The sequence below is a fragment of the Hemitrygon akajei genome, chromosome 28, assembly GCF_048418815.1.
Source record: "Hemitrygon akajei chromosome 28, sHemAka1.3, whole genome shotgun sequence".
In the NCBI taxonomy this organism is placed as follows: Eukaryota; Metazoa; Chordata; class Chondrichthyes; order Myliobatiformes; family Dasyatidae; genus Hemitrygon; species Hemitrygon akajei.
The window spans coordinates 32560448-32566447 of NC_133151.1; the positions used below are offsets into that span (position 1 = coordinate 32560448).

The following is a 6000-nucleotide window of genomic DNA, read 5'->3' on the forward strand; positions in this document are numbered from 1 at the left end:
ACTTCAGTGTCTGCGAGCATCATGCCTTTACAAATTTATTTTTGCTGATTTTTTTTTATTTCATAGAGTTATATTGCATTTCAATAAAGAAACATAGCAAACCTAAAGCACAATAAAGTTCCTTCGGCCCGCATGTTGTGCTGAACATGGACTTACTTTAGAAGCTACTTTGAATTACACAGAGGCCTCAATTTTTCTATGATCCATGCACCATTTTTTCGTAAACTCCATATACCAATAGTTCTAATTCCCGTTAAATTACCGATGTACAGAATGGTATGAAATAGGTTACACTTATCATGTTTCTTCATGTTTTTGTTTGGATAATATTTTAAAATCCTTATCTGTATTTTTGATTAGTCATGAATGCTGCTGTCCTTTCTGTGCCATATTCGCTATTCACTGAGACATATTAACAGTAATGTGATCTCCAGGAATTTCTGTGGATCGAAAACGAGGAGATGTTGGCCACGGAGGATTTAAAATATGAAAGATAACATCGAACTCGAATGGCTCAAGGACAGTGGAAGCAGACAGATCAAGTGTCTTTGTACCAGCCATGTACTTGGAAATGAAGATGTCATTTTGTGGAACCGCTTTACATCTTCCATTTTGTGAGAGGAAAATTTCTGTGTTTTAAAGCAAACACAAAGTTGCTTCAGGTCATTTGCGGGTTAAGAGATATTTTCCAAATTCGAAGTTATTTGTGAGGTGTTTTTGATATAATATAACATGCAAATGTGTGAATGTTGGGGTCAATGCCTGTCTGGAGTTATTGAAACTGGTTTCTAAAGTGAACAAAGAGCCATGAATTACCGATTGACGCTTACTGGGAAGAGGGAAATAAATAGATTGTATAAATCGATGCTGGTCTGGAGCAGAGCTAACAAAAGGCAGAGTTCAAGCCAATCAGATGACCTACGGCCCATGACACCGGAATGGGATAATTGAATTAGAAAATATGAATATAAAAGTGGAAATTTCGAATGTTCTAGCAGCGATAACTCTTTCACGTGGACAACTGAGCTGCCTTAATTCGGTGATATAGTTGGGAAAAGTAGTCTGAGTGAGTATTTGTGCAGAGGGAGCAGCAGAATTCTTGTTCCAAGTTGTTGGCCTGGTGTTGACATAGTTACGTTGCCGTTTATGCAGAGACAGTAAAGTGCGAGTTTTGATTATTTACAAGTTACAGAGTAAATTTCTAACTTAGTTCCATTGTCAACACTAGTAGGACTATCAATGGCCTGGAGCTAAAATACTCTTCCGGATGTACTTCAGAAATTCCATTTCTTATCTTGCACAGAAAAAATGATCAGGTTAATTTTGCAGAAGTTGAAATGTCCGATCGTTGTAACCCTATCCACATGACGTTTCCGTGTGATTTGCCAGCAGATCTGCTCCTCAATCTTCTACCAACTATGGAGAGAATCGCAGTATAATCCCAGCAATGTGGTTGTTGGTTATTATTTTATTTATTCCTAAACTGAAATCACACCTACGAGTGATTGATAGGTTCGTGCCCTAAGGTAGAAGGAGTCAGTTTTAGAAAATCTAACAGAATTATTTTTCAAAATAGTCCCCTCCTACATTTACACACTTAGTCCAGAGTCGTGGAACATCCCAATCTTGGACCTCCAGAAAGTGTCCAAATCAGGGGTGATTGATAAGTTCGTGGCGTAAGGTAGATGGAGATGAGTTATACAGGTCTCGTTGCATAATCACTCAAAGTGTTGACCCGCTGGTGCATGTAACGGGATTGAAAAACTCATTTCCTACCTTAAGCCACTAACTTATGAATCACCCCTGACGAGTTATTAACTTCAAGCATTCTGAATAATCACTCAAAAATTGACGTGCTTGTGCATATAACGAGAGCTGTATAACTCAACTCCTCTACCGTAGGCCACGAACTTATCAGTCACCCACGTACAGATTGATCGGCTTTTCTAAAGAATATGCACGATCAGGATTTGTTTTCTCATGTGCTGATGTGAGGCAGGCACCATTTGCAGACCTTCTGGCTCTTTGATAGTTCGGGTCTCACGCAGTCCGATCGCTGGTGAATGCTCATTGGCTGTTGTATAACTCCCTCTGTTTGAGGATGGCGATGTCAACTGGCCGCAATAAAACCTGCTGCAGAGTGAGGATTGATCCGACAGAGAGCAGCTCGGGGTCTGTGGAATCACATGGAGCATGGGAGACGCTTCACTACTCGAAACTCCTGCAACATGGAGTGATAGTGGTATAGGGATGAGCATAGCTGCCTTTCAAGCAGCTCACCCGGGTTCGATTCCCGGCGATCGCCGTGTGTTGTACCTGTTTTTCAGCACCTGTCTCACAAACGTCTCGGCCTGGAATCACTCAGCCACATTACTTCTTTCTCTGTGAAATTAACGTTTCTGCCCGTCGTTCGTCTGCCATTTTAGCCCAGTGTTTCTCTTTCCGAATGTCTTACCGCCATCGTGTGTTGGTCTCGCCCTATCAGAGATGTCCCCCTTTTCACTTCCCGCCCAACTTCTCACCTTCTTCGACACTGAAAGTTATCTTCTTCTCTCACCATTTTCAATTGAGTGTCACGATCAGAAAGTTTAATCCCATTTCATCACTCACAAATGTTTCTTGAGGTGATAAGTGTTTCCAGTATTGTCTGTTCAATCAGTTCAATACCAGACACAGCTTTATGCAGCGGAGAACAAGATGTGTTGGGCAATCGCTGAGCACGACAGGAATTGTCGTTTTACCCGCGAAATTCTCAACAAATCTCAGAAAGTGATGGAGTGAGTGGACGGAAACTTAAATTGAAAGCACAAGTTTTTATTTTTTAGTGAAATGTATGTTGTGTACAGAGGTGACGTGACGGCGATTTGCGGTAAAATATTCTGCTGAAGAATAGCAGACGATGGTTTGGATCTGCCGGCCTCTGGATAACGGGCCCAGCACGCCATTCTGCTGATAGGTAAATATCTCTGTTCTTCTCTTGTCTTTTTATTTGTTAATTTTGCCGTATTCCCCCGATTATCTGTTGTTTTGTTTGTTGGAATATTTTGCCTGTCTAATTTCCCTCGTCTCTCTCTTACGCTTTAACCTTCCTCCCCGTCCTCCTCTCCCTATTCATCGCTTTCTAACCCATCCGGTTATTATCCTGTCGCTGTGCTCCGACCCAGCCGGATATCTCGTTCCCTACATTTCAGCAACGGATGTGATTTTCATTATCATTCTGACCCTATTCCTACGGCCCCGCAGCCAGACACACTGATTATCTACCTCTGTGTCTCCTGCCCTTCCTTCTCTTTGTCTGCGGCTGTTATTTAGGTTATAAACACAGGAGATTCTGCAGATGCTGCAAATCCAGAACACAGAATGCCGGAGCAAATCACCAGGTCAGACAGCATCCATGCGGAGGAGTAAACAGTCGATGTTTCGTGCGGGGATTCCCCCTGGCCCGCTGAAATTCTCCTCCAGTTTGTGTCTGTTACTTTAGTCAGACTTCGACGTAACGAGCAGCGACGGCAGTCTGAGGTGCAGCGGGGAATACACCCACACTCCGGGATTTATTTTACCAATCTCGAGTCTCGTTCTCCTCCCAATCCGTCCATATGATCGAATGAAGGTCAGAATACCGTCAGTTCTGAATGGACCGCAATTCACTGGGTCTCAATTTTAGAACCTTTATCCTCTGTAGTGTCTTGCCGTCGGATGCCTTGCCACTCTCGTACCAGACGGTTTAGAATGTGGTTAGATCTCTTGTAAAATAAGAGATCTAAAATAAGAGTGTTTATTGCTAATGTAAAATAAAAACTATGTTAGAATAGAGGCAGAGATAGTCTCACTGCCTTCTTCTCCTCAGGAGGTGGACACACCGGTGTGCTTTCTTGGTGATCTCTGTGGGCGGCTTTGGTGGTCCACTCTCTCTCTTGTGGAGTCAATTATTTGCGGTAATGAGCGGTCAGCCTGCACCTTCCTGATTTAGTCTTATCCACGTTGAGACTCATTCTGCTGCTGTATCGCTGTAATGATTCAGTTGGAGCTTCAAAATTCAATGCTCACTAGCGTGGAGATGCCGGGGATTGAACCCGGGACCTCGTAAATGCAAATCATGCGCTCTTCCACTGAGCTACATCCCCACTTAAATTGCAGAACTGTTCAGGTCTAATCCTTCCTGCATATCACAATTGAGATACAGCGTAATCATTGATAACACAGATAATAACAAACATTTCTTCCTCTGCGACGGAAAGGACTCGGGAATCCTTTCCGATTCGGCTATTTCTGTGTCAAGCTCTGGCCGGTGGACACGCTCCCATTTGTGCCTGATTCTGCAATGGGGTGAAGAGCATTCTCCAGCAGGATTTATTATCTGAGAAATCGACACAGCGAAAGATTTTGAAAATCGAGCGAGAGAGGGAGAGAGAGACTCCTGTGCAAGTCATCTTTTTCTCCAGTCCTGATGAAAGGTCTCGGCCAGAAAGGCGGAGTGCGCTCCTTCCCTGGCCTGCAGAGAATAGATGACATTAAGATACCTCAATGCACGATGGGTTAATGTTTCCAACCAAATAGAAACCTCCGCAAAAGTGAAAAACGATAACAGATAAATGTACATTCCAGCCGAAAGCCAGTTGATTGCCTTGAATCTACCAATGATGGGATGGCCTCGTGTTTTAAGGCGCACTGACGCAAAATTGTTGTTGGCAGCAGCTGACATAGCAGAGGATGGTTTCGATCTATTGACCTCTGGGTTATGGGCCCAGCACGCATCCGCTGCGCCACTCTGCTATGAAAAAAACAACGTTGCTCTTCCATGAATGATGTGCAATCTCTTGCGTTTGTGTGCGTATCTGTCTGTGTGTGTGTGTGTGTGTGTGTGTGTGTGTGTGTGTGTGTGTGTGTGTGTGTGTGTGTGTGTGTGTGTGTGTGTCTGTGTCTGTGTGTGAGTGTCATTCTGTGCGTGTTTGCGCGTGTGTGTCTTGGTGTGGATCTGTGTTTTTGCGTATCTGTGTATGTCTGGGTCTATGTTTCTGTCTATGTCTGTGTCGGTGCCTGTATATGTTTAGTTCTTAATTCTGTCTGTACATGTCTGGGTCTCCGTCTGTGTCTGTACATGTCTGGGTTTCCGTCTGTGTCTGTCCATGTTGCATCAATTCCATTTTTAACCCGTATTCATACCCACTTAATTCACTTTCTGTTGATAATTCATTGTTTTACCTCTGTCTGTCTCCACTTTCATTTCTTTCTTCCTTACTTTCTGGACCACCCAGTTATTCTCTCTGTTTGGTTCATGCTTTATCCTATCTTGCACCTCGTTCCACATATTTCGCCATTGAAATTTGCTTATCTTGCTTAATTGTTAACATGGACAATTCATCCCTCTTCTGGGGCTTCTGATTAAAAAGCAAAACTTTCAGCCACATTCGGGAGTCACTACGTTCAATCCCGCGGTCCCATTAACGTTCCCAACCTGTCCTGATCATTGAATAAATGTTGGATTCCAAGTTGAACCAGAAGTTCATCTCGTCTTGCTGTGAACGGAACTCGCGGATTTAGATACTGACTTGGTTTCCGCATCGCAAGCACATCCCTCAAACAATCCCTTCACCGGGATTTAGTTAGACCATAAAACCATACGACATAGAAACAGAAATCGGTCAATCAGCTCAGCGAGTCTGCTCCGCCGTTCCATCACGGCTGATGCCGGTTCCGACTGAACCCCATACAACTGCTTCCAGCGCAGTCTGCGGCTGAGCATTCCAGAGGTTTGTTACTCTGGCTAAAAATAAATCCTCCTTACCTCAGTCTAAAAGGTCGCCCCTCAATTTTGCGGCTGTGCCCTCTAGTTCTGGACACCCCCACCAGAGGAAACATCCTCTCCACGTCCAGCTTATCTTGCTCCTTCAACATTCAGTAGGTTTCAATGAGAATTATAGTTGTTGCTCTAATGTTCAGATCATCACGGCCGAGCTTCCGTCCCTTCCCTAAATGTGCGGGTGTTTTTGAATTCCCCTG

At 43.8% G+C, this 6000-nt stretch overlaps 1 non-coding gene across 1 annotated transcript; it reads right to left on the reverse strand.

Moving 5' to 3' along the window:
• Nucleotides 1–4052: 4052 nt before the first annotated feature.
• trnaa-ugc (transfer RNA alanine (anticodon UGC)) lies at nucleotides 4053–4124 on the reverse strand. Its single transcript has one exon. It is a non-coding gene; the product is annotated as a tRNA-Ala (tRNA).
• Between the last annotated feature and the right edge of the window lie 1876 nt (nucleotides 4125–6000).